General features: G+C 45.2%; 1 protein-coding gene across 1 annotated transcript in view; it reads right to left on the reverse strand.

Moving 5' to 3' along the window:
- LOC309415200 (zinc finger SWIM domain-containing protein 6-like) overlaps positions 1-14,679 on the reverse strand; it is a gene marked incomplete at its 3' end in the record, with an annotated part of 166,580 nt that overhangs the window by 77,051 nt on the left and 74,850 nt on the right. The gene's annotated exons all lie outside the window — the stretch shown is intronic.

Below are 14,679 nucleotides of genomic sequence, written 5' to 3' on the forward strand. Positions count from 1 at the left end.
GAGATCAGCGTTTTACCTCTACCTAATTCTAGTTGGTCGTGTTTATTCAATTTGGGAAATGGAGAATTTGTGGGCAGTTTTGAAAATTGTAACGAGACTCAATCATTGAATTTGTCAAGAATAGCTCCTGCTTTTGTGACCCTAAATTACACAGGTCTTCCTGTTCCCACAGGAACAGGTTGGTATTGGCTATGTGGCGGGACAGCCCAAAAGATATTGCCCTTAGGATGGAGAGGAGCATGTACGTTAGGAGCTCTGGTTCCCAATATGACCATAATTGATAAATTACATCAACAAAAGGGATGGATTAGAACTTTTCTTCGACGAACACCAAGAACTCACAATGCAATTGCAGGTAGACCTACCGGATTTCACAGCTTTGTAAGATGGTTCTTCCCATGGCTTGGAGTGAGTGAATTAGAAAGGACCTTAGTAAACATTTCAGCATTAATAGAAATAATAGAAAATAAGACAGCAAATGCAATTCAAGTATTACAAAAAGAAGTCTCTGGCCTCTCACAGGTAGTATGCCAACATCAAATGGCACTGGATTTATTACTGGCCTCACAGGGAGGTGTTTGTAATGAAAAAAGGATCTAAAACAATTACAAAGTTTTAGCATGTGTCACTAATCAACTGTAAGTTTTGCAAATTTCTTAATATATGGAAGGTTATTGTTTACATGATTAGTTTAACTTTAGTATAGAATTCTTTAGCCTAATAACTGTGTGATTATGTTTAACGGCCTACTCTCACAGTCCTTAGGCTGTATTTCCTCAATGCTAACATTGTGACTATGTGTAAATGGTTAATCACGACTAAAGCAGGCCTCATGAAAATTAAAACAAAGAAGAGTTAAGAGCAAGGACTGAGAGATTAAAGAGAACAGAGAAGATATCTTAACCTTGAGCATAGAGACAGACTGGCAGGAGTGCTCAAACAAGGATGATAAGAAAGAATCGCTTGGCTGGACAACAGAAGGGGCAAACATCCAAGGAGAAGGAATTATCCTCAGGAGACCCATGACCATAAAAGGGAAAAAGGAGTAGGGGGCTAACTCCCCAAACGACCACCGACGACCACCCGAGACCCCCGCGCATGCGTAGTGTAGTTTTGCAACGCCAGCATTATGTAAATGTAGTAGATAGGCAGGGAGGCGGTGATTTCTCAGAAAATGTGTGAATATTCATGTCTCTAAGGTATATAAAGGATGAACTTTTGCTTCAGGGCATGCACGTTAGGTGGAGTGATCCCCCGTGCATCCAGCACTGCAATAAAGAATGCCTGCCTTCTAAAACTTCAAACTAAGTGTTAGAGGGTTTTCTTGCCGACTTTTTCAGTAACAGTCTCTCAAACGATTTTATTAGTTTAAGCAGGGCCATATGAAAGATTCAATTTTTTTTTTATGTAATTTATCTTCTTCAACGTTAAATGTTCCCTTTTCCAGGAGATTGGCAATACATTATATTCTGTTGTTCAGCCCTACCCTACCATTTCCCACTAAAAACCCCATAATTTCAGCTAAATACACTAGGTTCATTTTAACACATATTCATCGGTATCTCCGGATTGCCCTTTGGAACTTACGATATAGGAACAGCACTAGATATTCTGAGACTTTCTTTTAAAGCAAATCTGGTTTTTTTTTGACAGATGTTTTCTTCTCGAATGCCTCCACCAAGGCTCCTAATATACATTTGTATGGGATCACCCGGCTAAACCAGTTTCCAAGCACAAAGGCGAGATGCAGGGAGTTGAAACTGAGCTTTGTCTGGCCTTGACAGACCCTTATCTATGCAGAGATGACTTGAGGGGGGATGAGGGGCTTGAGGGCCCGGGGTTGCCTGAACACTGCATCATGACAGGAACAGAAACCCGAATGAAGCCTTGAGTAATCCCTTAAACAAATGCCCTGAGCACCATTCCACCACTATTCAGTTACTTGGTGTGCTAGACATCATAAATTAGCAATGCAGACTAAGGGGCCATCACAGCACCAGAGATAAACATTCCAGACACTATAATCCACTCAGGCATAATCCTGCCCACCCATCAAACCAGGAAATAAAAAACGTAAGGTTTGGGCAGAAATGAGGCAATCTTTCCAACGATACAGCTGGCCTGTAGGAGATTCTCTCCCCCCTTGTCCAGGATGCTGTACAAGGTAACTTCCCAGGGATTAGGAGGCCTTACCTGAGAGAGGGTAAGTGATTAAGAAACACACGTATGGTATTTGGCATGCTTTAAGATCGTGATAAGAGCACTCTTTTAAAGTATTAAGATCTAGCGCGCTTGTGGTTTGTGTTAGTACATTCTGGAAATCACTTGTAGGTTGTAATAGTTGTCTACCTGGACTTTAGTAAAGCCTTTGACAGCGTCTCCCACAGCATTCTCCTGGAGAAACTGGCGGCTCGTGGCTTAGACAGGTTTACTCTTCGCTGAGTGATTCATAGAATCACAGAATCACTAGGTTGGAAAGGACCTTCAAGATCATCAAGTCCAACCATTAACCCAGCACCACCATATTCCCTAAACCATGTCCTGAAGCGCCACATCCACACGTTTTTTGAACACTTCCAGAGACGGCGACTCCACCACCTCCCTGGTCAGCCTGTTCCAATGCCTGACCACTCTCTCAGTGAAGAAGTTTTTCCTAATATGCAATCTAAATCTCCCCTGGTGCAACTTGAGGCCATTTCCTCTTGTCCTATCGCTAGTTACTTGGGAGAAGAGGCCAACACCCTCGTCGCCACAACCCCCATTCAGGTAGTTGTAGAGAGCGATAAGGTCTCCCCTCAGCCTCCTCTTCTCCAGACTGAACAACCCCAGTTCCCTCAGGTGCTCCTCGGAAGACTTGTGCTCCAGACCCCTCACCAGCTTCATTGCCCTTCTCTGGACACGCTCCAGCACCTCAACATCCTTCTTGTAGTGAGGGGCCCAAAACTGAACACAGTATTCAAGCTGCGGCCTCACCAGTGCCGAGTACAGGGGCACAATCACTTCCCTACTCCTGCTGGCCACACTATTTCTGATACAGGCCAGGACGCTGTTGGCCTTCTTGGCCACATGGGCATACTGCCGGCTCATATTCAGCCGGCTGTCAACCAGCACCCCCAGGTCCCTTTCTGCCAGGCAGCTCTCCAGCCACTCCTCCCCAAGTCTGTAGCATTGCATGGGGTTGTTGTGGCCGAAGTGCAGGACCCTGCACTTGGCCTTATTAAACCTCATACAGTTGACCTCGGCCCATCGATCCAGCCTGTCCAGATCCCTCTGCAGAGCCCTCCTACCCTCCAGCAGATCAACACTCCCACCCAACTTGGTGTCATCTGCAAACTTACTGAGGGAGCACTCGATCCCCTCATCCAGATCATCTATAAAGATATTGAACAAGACCAGCCCCAGAACTGAGCCCCGGGGAACACCGCTTGTGACTGGCCGCCAAATGGATTTAACTCCGTTCACCACAACTCTCTGGGCTCGGCCATCCAGCCAGTTCCTCACCCAGCGAAGAGTAAACCTGTCTATGCCATGAACCGCCAGTTTCTCCAGGAGAATGCTGTGGGAGACGCTGTCAAAGGCTTTACTAAAGTCCAGGTAGACAACGTCCACAGCCGTTCCCTCATCCACTAGGCGGGTCACCTGGTCATAGAAGGAGATCGGGTTGGTCAAGCAGGACCTGCCTTTCATGAACCCATGCTGGCTGGGCCTGATCCCTTGGTTGTCCTGCACAGGCCCTGTGAGCACTCTCAAGACGAACCACTCCATGATCTTCCCCGGTACGGAGGTCAGGCTGACAGGCCTGTAGTTCCCAGGATCCTCCTTCCGGCCTTTCTTGTAGACGGGCGTCACATTGGCAAGCCTCCAGTCTTCTGGGACCTCCCCTGTTAACCAGACTGCTGATAAATGATGGAGAGGGGCTTGGCAAGCTCCTCTGCCAGCTCCCTCAGTACTCTCAGGTGGATCCCATCAGGCCCCATAGACTTGTGGGTGTCCAGGTGGTTTAACATGTCCTTGACTGCTTCCTCCTGGATTATGGGCTGGTTATTGTGCTCTCCATCCCTGTCTTCCAGCTCAGGGGGCTGAATACCCTGTGGATACCTGGAGTGGCTATTAAAGACTGAGGCAAAGAAGGCATTAAGCACCTCAGCCTTGTCCTCGTCCTTGGAGACGATGTTCCCTGCCATATCCAGTAAGGGATGGAGATTCTCCTTGCCTCTCTTTTTGTTGTTAATATATTTGTAAAAACTTTTTTTGTTATCTTGTTCGACTGTGGCCAGACTGAGCTCTAGCTGGGCTTTTGCCTTTCTAATTTTGTCCCTGCTTGACCTAACGAGATCCTTGTTCTCTTCGTGAGTTGCCTGCCCCTTCTTCCAGAGGTGATAAACTCTCCTCTTTTCCCTGAGTCCCAGCAAAATCTCCCTGTTCAGCCAGGCCGGTCGCCTTCCCCGCCAGCTCTTCTTACGGCACATGGGGACCGCCTGCTCCTGCGCCTTTAAGATTTCCTTCTTGAAGACTGTCCAGCCTTCCTGGACCCCTTTGTCCTTCAGGACTGTCTCCCAAGGGACTCCCTCAACCAGTGACCTGAACAGGCCAAAGTCTGCCCTCCGGAAGTCCATGATAGCAGTTTTGCTGACCCCTCTCCTTACTTCCCTCACAACCGAGAATTCTATCATGTCATGGTCGCTAAGCCCAAGATGGCCTCCAACCACCACATCTCCCACCAGTCCTTCTCTGTTTGTAAACAGCAGGTCCAGCAAGGCACCTCCCCTGGTGGGCTCACTCACCAGCTGTGTCAGGAAATTATCCTCCACACACTCCAGGAACCTCCTCGACTGTTTCCTCTCTGCCGTGTTATACTTCCAACAGATGTCCGGTAGGTTGAAGTCCCCCACAAGAACAAGGGCCAGTGAATGCGAGACTTCTGCCAGTCACTTATAGAATGTCTCATCTGCCTCTTCATCCTGGTTGGGGGGCCTGTAACAGACTCCCAGCAGGATATCTGCCTCATTGGCCTTCCCCCTCATCCTTACCCACAAGCACTCTACTTGGTCTTCACAATCTTCGATTTCTATGCAATCAAAACACTCCCTAACATACAGAGCCACCCCACCGCCTCTCCTTCCCTGCCTATCCCTTCAGAAGAGCTTATAGCCATCCATTGCAGCACTCCAGTCATGAGAAGCATCCCACCATGTTTCTGTGATGGCAGCTACTACATCATAGCTGTCCCGCTGCACAATGGCTTCCAGCTCCTCCTGTTTGGTGCCCATGCTGTGTGCATTGGTGTAGATGCACCTGAGCTGGGTTATCGATTTCAACTCTGGCACGACACCCCTAGGTTCAACTCTAGTGAGCCTGGTTTTATCCCCTCCCCCCTTAAAAACATGCAAAACCCTCTTGTAAAGGAATCACCACCAAGTGAAAAATTGGCATGGCAAATACAGAGAGGATTTCCAATAAATCTCACTCTGCTCTCCTGAAGTTAGTGAATAGACAACACATTCCTGTGCTTCTAACAGCATCCCCTTATTTTTTTCGTGCAGCAACACTCAGTCATGAAGCAAGAAAGGATATTGCATCACTTGTATCCACTGAGGAACTTAAAAGGATTTGTCATTTCAAAACCCATGTCATCAGTGCTAAGTCACTTCCCAGTTCCCCCAGTAACCTCCTTCACAAGGAAGGTGGCCAAAGCCAGTCATCGAATGCTGCATAAGACAGAATTTTGAGAAAATAATTATCCGATTCACCTTTTGTGAAAGTAAAGTACTGCAGAGTTATTCCATCTCCCTAACCAGCTCATAAGCAAGTCAAGACGACTGCTGTGGTCAGAAATCTTCAAAGCCCTGGATCAGTCTTATGTAATAATAAGTAGCATTCTAGAGCTGATTTCTTCTGCCTGTTGCTAGAAATATATGAAAACCTGAACTAGCGCAACCATCACAAGAAAAAAAAATTAGAAGTTTTATATAAAACAACCCTGGAATTAAAACACCTCTAGGTAACACTGAAGAGAATTTCCTCATCCAACTCCAGATTCATGACTTTCCTTTAATCAAAGCTGTTTCTGGTGTTTCTGCGCCAGGTCTCCTCTACTTTTATAGGCAAGTTTTTGTAAATAAGTTTTTCCTCTTACTTACCTGTGCCTTCAAGCAGTGTTCAGTATAATTCCTCTTCAAACATTGGTTTAGGGAGGTTAAACTTTTCAAAGCAAGAGAGGTCTACAAGACAGTTTTGTATTACAAACTGAACACCTGCAGCACAGGAGATATGACAGAGTGAATGGTGATCTTATGTTCAACCACCTATGCTATTAGAACCAGGGGTAGATTTCTTCTGGTTAGCTTTTTTATTTATAATTTAAGGAATGTGATTAAAGGTCAAAATAACAGAATTTACAGTATGAATCCCAGAAGAACGCTCACTTGCTATATAATCAGAGGAACTAACTTTTTCCTTAAAAGAATCCTGGAATTTTTAACATCATAAACATATTTTAAATAATAATAATAATTAAAAAAAAAAAAAAAATCAGACTCATGGGAGTCCAAGAGGAAGAATCAGGAGACTATAGATCCTCTTTTATAACCCAGCTTTCTTTGGTAATAGCAGTCTATTTTCTTGTGCTGCCTGGATTTTCTACTTCAGTTTTTGTTTTTTTATTAAGAAATACCAACAGTCAATAAAGACATACTGCAATCTTATTTACTAGGAAAACAGCAACATGTAAGAGACAAACAGTTTTGTGGATATTTTTTAAACTACCCTACTCAAACTCATTGTGAAATTTTGTAATTTATCAACAACTTAGGTTTTTGTTTCCTATTCTTTTTGCTATTTGGGCTGTGATATAAGCATTAAATCTCTCTCTAAAAATACTTTCAATATTAATAAGTAAAGAGATATTTTGACAATAAGGAAATAGCTGACAAAGATCAACATGCCTGTGATTAGTATAATTACAGACAGTGTTGATGAAGTTTAAGCACTCTCTGCAACACCCTTTCTGTCATTTCTCCTCTTACATTAGCCATAGTATAGCTAATATAGACATCATAGCCATCATATGTCCTTCCTTTCCCACCCTTGCCTTCCCCTTTTCTAATCACCCTTGACTGTTTTAGTCTTCTCTGCACCACTTGCATACTCGCCATAATTCTTCCTTCCCCTTAATTCCTTACATTCAGGCTATTACCAACTCTGATGTGATACATACATTCAGCTTACAACATCTGAGCATCTTTCTCTGTTGTTTAATGTCCTGCATCTGCTTTAGCTTCCCTTTCCACTGCCACCAGGCAGCTCTGCAAACCACCTACTCATTATGTCCTGCAACAACTAGAGCAATAGCCTTGCCTTTTTCCACATCCCCATGGCACTCAAAGAGCACTGCTCCCGAAATTCACCTTCTTGCAGCACCACCTGCCTGGGCCTGCTAGGGTTACTGGACCCTAAGGAGAGGGGCTAGGCTGCAGATGAGCCCCATTATCAGAAAGACTCCCTTCTTTTGTTCCACCTACTCTGTATCTAACAAACGTGGCTTTTCTCTTTTCCAAAAAGTATTACTTCCTAAACATCTTAAAGCAAAGATTCAATAACAGAATCCTTGTTGGGATCACCCTGCAAGGGCTCGACCTTAAGGAGAAGGAGCTGTGGCGTTGATCTGCATGGCTCGACCTTAAGGAGAAGGAGCTGTGGCACTGAGAAGCTGGTAAACAGCTGGATATCTGCACGGCTCAGCCTTGAGGAGAAGGAGCTGTGGTAAACAACTAAGAAGAAGCGAGGAAAACAGGAACACCTGCAAGCAACAATCCTGACTGTGTGAGGGGCGCGTGGACAGCGCGTGATATTTTGTATATAGCCAATTGCAATAGTGTGTGTAACAAGTTGTAACCAATCATGAGTGTGTGCGCAGTGACTAAGCGAAAATTATGATATATATTGGAGTCAGACAAGACAATAAATGGCTTCGGAATATAACTCTCATAGAGTTGTGAAGTCCATCCTTCTCCCGCAACTGGTGACCCCGACGTGATACGATCTCTGGGATCTCATCGTTGAACACCGGTCGAGCGCAGAGGACGCCGCAGGAGAAGCCCAGTTGGAAGAATTGCAGTCAGCGCGACTGACGCAAGGAAAAAGAAAAAGGAATACGTTGCAACGGAGAAGCACCCAGCGAGGTGAGGTGAGCAACCGGGGCGGCATGGGGCAGAACACATCGCATGAAGAAGGGGCGATAGTCAGACTCCTGCTGCACATGCTCTCTAAGAGAGGACTGAAATATGATGAATATACACTTAAAAGGCTCCTAATTTGGTGCCGAAAGAAAGGGTACCCCCCCGATCCATCTGTGGCGTTTAAGGCAGAGACGTGGGAGGAGATAGGAAAAACGTTACAGGAGCATATTGAGAATGGAGATAAAACCGCTGCAGAGTTAGTGACGGCATGGGAATTGATATTAATCACTTTAAAAACCTTGAAAGCAGAGAGAAAAGCTGCAGCTGGTACGGAGGAGGCTGTTAAACCGCCTTCAACCAATCCCTTTTTAACCGAGTCAGAGGGTCCAGGACCTTCAGCGACTCCGACTGCACCTCCCGAGGGTGAATTGGCTGCATCAGATAAGTCAGAGAAACAGGTCTACAATGATATATGTGAGAGCAAGACGGGACAAAGTTGCCCAGAACAACGTACTCAATGCTCCCCTGTGTGCTCGTGTGAAAGATTGATGGGGCGGGCTTCACCACCCCCGAAACCACCCAGACTTAACCAATCGAAAGCCGTAGTTTTGAAGCCCTCAGCCGAGCCCCTGCCACCTTTACGGCCCCCGTTGCCTGATAGCAGCGACGAAGGAGAAGAGCCTGTTGTAGAGACTATAGGGAGGCAAGAGCCTAAAATGAAAGGCGACCCTAGGGAGCGGTGGAAAGACGTTTTTTTAGGAGCGATGAAAGACGAGGAAACAGAGTTACCAATGGCATTCCCCGTTAGTGTACAGCCTCACGGGCCCAATCGCTGGGACCCATTTCATTGGGACTTGATTAAGAAAGTGCGGAAGGCAGTGCAAAATTATGGCTTGCAATCACCTTTCACGCAAGCTTTATTAGATAACATATTCATGGGAATGATTCTTACACCATGGGATTGTCGGCAGATGATAGATATGTTACTGACACCAACCCAAAGGTTACTGTGGGCAGACAGATGGTATAAACTCTGTATGCAAGAAGCCCTGAAAAACCTGGAGCGTCAAGACGGCGATCCGCTTCAGAACATTACTATGGAACAAATGACAGGCCAGGGACCATTTGTGGATGTTAGATTGCAAGCTCGGCTGCCTTTAGAGGCCTTGCAATTAGTTGGGCGACTAGCGTTGAATGCGTTGCGAACAGTCCCTGAGGAGGGAAAGAGGCAACCATCTTACACTCAAATTAGACAAGGGAGAGATGAACCATATATGTCTTTTGTTGATCGTCTGAGAGACACTTTGAATAAAGTGTATACCAATGAAGACGCAAAACTAGCAGTGTTGTTGAATTTAGCGGTAGAAAATGCCAATGTAGATTGTAAAAGAATTTTGTTAGCTTTGCCAAAAGAAGCAACGTTAGTACAAATGGTAGAAGCCTGCAACAGAGTAGGCTCTGCCACACATCAGGCAGAAACACTCGCAAGTGCCTTTGCAGCAGCAATTAAGCCATTTATAAATGAAAAAGGGGAGAAAAAATGTTTTAATTGTGGAAAAAGAGGCCATTTTAGGGCTCAGTGCAAGGCCACAAGGAAAGGACCTAGGCAGATTGAGACAGGTCATAAATCCTTCCAACAAGGACCCTTTCAGCAAGGAATAGGCCCAGCAGCAGCACCACCATGTAGTCGATGTCAAAAATTTGGTCATCAAGCCTCAGAATGCTGTTCAAAGTATCATCGGGATGGTATGAAATTGGGAAACGGGCGACCGAGCGCGAAGGCACCCCGCGCGATGACACAAATGGGGAAGCACCACCAGGCTGCTTGGCAAGCCTTAGCGCCCGAACCAGAGGGAGCACCAGAGTGGATGTGGAACCAACAGTAGAGGTTACCTTATGGGACATGTTGGTTTATGATGTCCCAACTAATGCGAATGGACCATTAGGATATGGATTGAGTGCTTTGTTATTAGGACGATCTTCAGCAACAAAGCAGGGACTTTTTGTTCTCCCTGGAGTCATTGACGCTGATTATACGGGAACCATCAAAGTAATGTTGTGGACTCCATCTCCTCCTGTTGCGGTTCCTGCAGGCACACGTATTGCACAATTGGTGCCTTTTACTGCTTCTATACCTCAGGCAGCACAATCAGTGAGGGGGAATGGGGGGTTTGGCTCAACAGGAAGACCAGAAATCTTTCTAGCATTAGATATCAGCAGAAGAAAACCGACTTTGAAAATGAAGTTTAGGCATCCTGACCCCACCGTGCGACCGCGACAATGGACCGCGAGAGTGGCCACCAGGCTGGCTGGCTCAGTCTCCAGCTCACGGACTTGTAGGGGTCGGTGGGTTTTCTGCAACACAACAGAGCGTAACAACCTTAACCTGTGAAAATCCAGATGGGCTAGTGTGTTCAGTACGACCCTATGTAGCCGCATTACCATTAAGTTTGCTTGGGCGGGATGTACTGAGTCAAATGAATGTATCACTCTCTAGCGATCCGCAGGGTTTTCGGTAACGGCCATTGAAACGCAACCTGTGCTCAAACTGGAATGGAAACCCGATGATCCAGTGTGGGTAAATCAATGGCCACTGACCGCAGAAAAGGTTGCCCACCTGGAAGATTTGGTAAAAGAACAGCTAGAAAAAGGCCATATTGTGCCAACCACTAGTCCGTGGAACACACCTGTTTTCGTGATTCCAAAGAAAAGTGGAAAATGGAGATTATTACATGACTTGCGAGAAGTCAATAAGGTTATAGTGGACATGGGAGCCTTGCAACCAGGGCTACCATCTCCATGTATGATACCGAAGTATTGGAAGCTTTTGATTATAGATCTCAAAGATTGCTTTTTTACAATCCCTCTGCATAAAGACGATGCCAAACATTTTGCATTCTCAGTCCCAAGTACAAACAAGGCGCAACCCATGCAAAGATATCATTGGACAGTATTGCCACAAGGCATGAAAAATTCACCCACGATGTGTCAAAGTTATGTCAATTGGGCTTTACAGCCAATCAGAAAAAGGTGGCCTCAATATTTCATCTATCATTATATGGATGACATATTGTTGGCTGGCAATCAATTAAATCCGGAAGAAATGATCGGGGAGCTCGTTGAGCTTTTGAGGCAAAGTGGGCTGCAAGTGGCACCGGAAAAGATACAAACTGAAGCGCCTTGGAGGTACTTGGGGTGGATGATCACTGAAACGTCGGTGACCCCCCAAAAGGTTGAATTAAGAATTCAGATTAAAACATTAAATGATGTACAAAAATTGGTAGGAGACGTTAACTGGATTCGGCCTATTTGTGGGATCACAAACCAAGATATGGAGCCTTTGGTTCAGCTCTTGCGAGGGGATAGCAGGCTAAACTCTCCTCGACAATTGACCAAGGAAGCCCGGGAAGCAGTAGCAAACATTTCTGAAAAGATAACTCAAGCATTTAGTTCTAGGATAGACCCCTCGATAGGGATCACTTTGGCAGTAATCAATCACGAGCGACATCCCTATGCGCTTATAATACAGTGGATAACAAAGCTAGAATCAAAAGCAGACCCATTGAGAATTTTAGAGTGGGTCTTTTTGCCTCAGAAGCACAGAAAAACCATCACCACGAAAGCAGAGTGTTTTGCAAATTTGATTATGAAAGGGCGCAACAGAATTATTGATATATCGGCAAAAGACCCGAAAACGATTTTAATACCATTACAACAAGAATATTTGACTTGGGCTTTGCAGCACTCTGTTCCCTTCCAAACTGCATTAGCAGGATTTGAAGGTGACATTCAGATTCATTATCCATCACACTAAATGTTCACCTTTTTTAAAAACCGTGAAGTAGAAGAAAAATCAAAGTGTAGTCAATATCCAGTTCAAGGTGCTACAGTATTTACAGATGGTGGTGGGAAAACAGGCAAGGCAGCAATAGTATGGCGAGAGCACGGAGAATGGAAAGAACGGGTACTTGTCGTGCCAGGATCAGTTCAAAAGGTAGAACTACAGGCAGTAATTGAAGCCTTTAAATTATGGTCTGAAGAACCTGTGAATATAATTACTGATTCTTTATATGTAGTTGGAGTACTCCAAAGATTGGAAGGTTCCATCCTCAGACAAGTACAGCAGGAACAGCTATATCAACAATTTAGAACACTTTGGTTTTTATTGCAGAAAAGACGACATCCTTATTATGTTATGCATATACGCAGCCATACCAACCTTCCAGGGGAATTGGTGGAAGGAAATGCAAGAGCTGATCGGCTGACTGCCGCAGTATGGGCTGGACCTGTCCCAGATCGTTTAGGTCAAGCACAAGCCTCTCATGCCTTTTTCCATCAATCTGCCAAAGTTTTAGCGAGACAATTTAATCTAAGTGCAGGTGACGCTAGAGCTATTATACAGACTTGTGCTGATTGTCAACAAATAGGCCCAGGTATCGCGATTACAGTAAATCCCCGGGGACTGCATTCGCTACAACTATGGCAGATGGATGTGACACATGTTGCTGACTTTGGAAGATTTAAATATGTTCATGTTTCAATTGATTGCTATTCTGCAGTAGTTTGGGCCACTGCACAAACAGGAGAAACTAGTAGGCATGTACAAAAGCATTTGCGAGCTGCATTCGCAGCCCATGGTATACCCCTACAAATTAAAACCGATAATGGTCCTTGTTATGTAGCCCAGTCAACCCAAAGATTTTTTGCTCAATGGGGAGTGACGCATGTTACTGGAATACCGCATTCCCCAACTGGACAAGCTATTGTTGAACGAATGAATCATTCCCTGAAGTGTTTATTGCAAAAACAAAAAGGGGGAGAGGCTACCACACCACCCCAAGAACGTTTGAATAAAGCCTTATATGTGTTAAATTATTTGCGTCTAGCAGAAGGAGAAACAGTGCCTCCCATAATAAAACATGTAAAAGGAATGACAGGAAGTCTGTTTGAGTTAACACAACATGTGCAAGTAAAAGTTAAAAATTTGGAAAAGAATATGTGGGAAGGACCTTTTCAACTGCTAACCTGGGGACGAGGTTATGCTTGTGTCATTTCAGATTCTGGAACTCGTTGGGTGCCCGCAAAATGGGTAAAACCATGGGTGGAACAGTCACCATCGTCATCGTCAGACACATCTTGATACTGTTAGGTGTCATCGCAACCTGGATGCCACCTCAGCCAAAAGAAAATGTATGGGTAACATTAGCAAATCAAACAGGACAAGACACCTTCTGTCTGTCTCTTTCCTCCCCGGGCAATCCCTTTTCAATCTGCCAGAAGGGTCATGATGGTTGTGTGGAGATCAATGGGCTGGGAAACAGCTGCCCGGGAACGGGTCAGGGGACTGTGCTATGGGCGTCCTAGTTCCTAATTTGAGAATTATCATTAGACAAACATGGAAGGCTTTTAAGGCAAAGTGCTCTATAACTACAAATCCTTTGGTAAGATATAATATTGGTTTTCATAGCTTTAAGGCAAAGTGCTCTATAACTACAAATCCTTTGGTAAGATATAATATTGGTTTTCATAGCTTTATAGCTTCTATCGCTAGGAGTAGTACAACTAGAATTGTTTGCCTTGTAATATTCTGCTATTAATTTAAGCATAGTTGATATGTGACTGCTGGATTATAGTAAGATGCCATGTGAACAAAGCCTACGAACCAATAGACGGGGTGGCTGTGGCGCGTGCAGCACGTCTGGCCAGCGGGCACATGCGCCATAGGCTCCCTGTGTTGAGAGGTGGCAACCGAGGCGTGTTCCGACACTCACTGGCCACGTGTGTCGAAACTCGTTCCTTGGTAAATGTATAAATACCGGGATTTCCCGAAGAGCAGGGGGATCAGTGTACGGCAAGGCCACCGTTGCCTCCGTGGGGACGCCCACGTAAAGCTGACACCTACCGACTGCTGGGCTGAGTTCATGGCACAGGACGATACAAGAATGTACAGATGGTCCATCTTCCTCACAGTCCTTAGGTTGCAAATGATCCATCAGGTTTTGTTTTTAGATAAACAAAAAGGGGGAGATGTTGGGATCACCCTGCAAGGGCTCGACCTTAAGGAGAAGGAGCTGTGGCACTGAGAAGCTGGTAAACAGCTGGATATCTGCACGGCTCGGCCTTGAGGAGAAGGAGCTGTGATAAACAACTAAGAAGAAGCGAGGAAAACAGGAACACCTGCAAGCAACAATCCTGACTGTGTGAGGGGCGCGTGGACAGCGCGTGATATTTTGTATATAGCCAATTGCAATAGTGTGTGTAACAAGTTGTAACCAATCATGAGTGTGTGCGCAGTGACTAAGCGAAAATTATGATATATATTGGAGTCAGACAAGACAATAAACGGCTTCGGAATATAACTCTCATAGAGTTGTGAAGTCCATCCTTCTCCCGCAACTCCTCTTTAGTAAACACCATAAAATCACAAAATAATTCAGGTTGGAAGGGACCTCAGGAGGTCACGCTCCTGAATGCCACAAAAAAAAAAGCTCAAAACCAAAGA

This window comes from Phaethon aethereus, assembly GCF_964289735.1.
Source record: "Phaethon aethereus genome assembly, chromosome: W".
Taxonomy (NCBI): Eukaryota; Metazoa; Chordata; class Aves; order Phaethontiformes; family Phaethontidae; genus Phaethon; species Phaethon aethereus.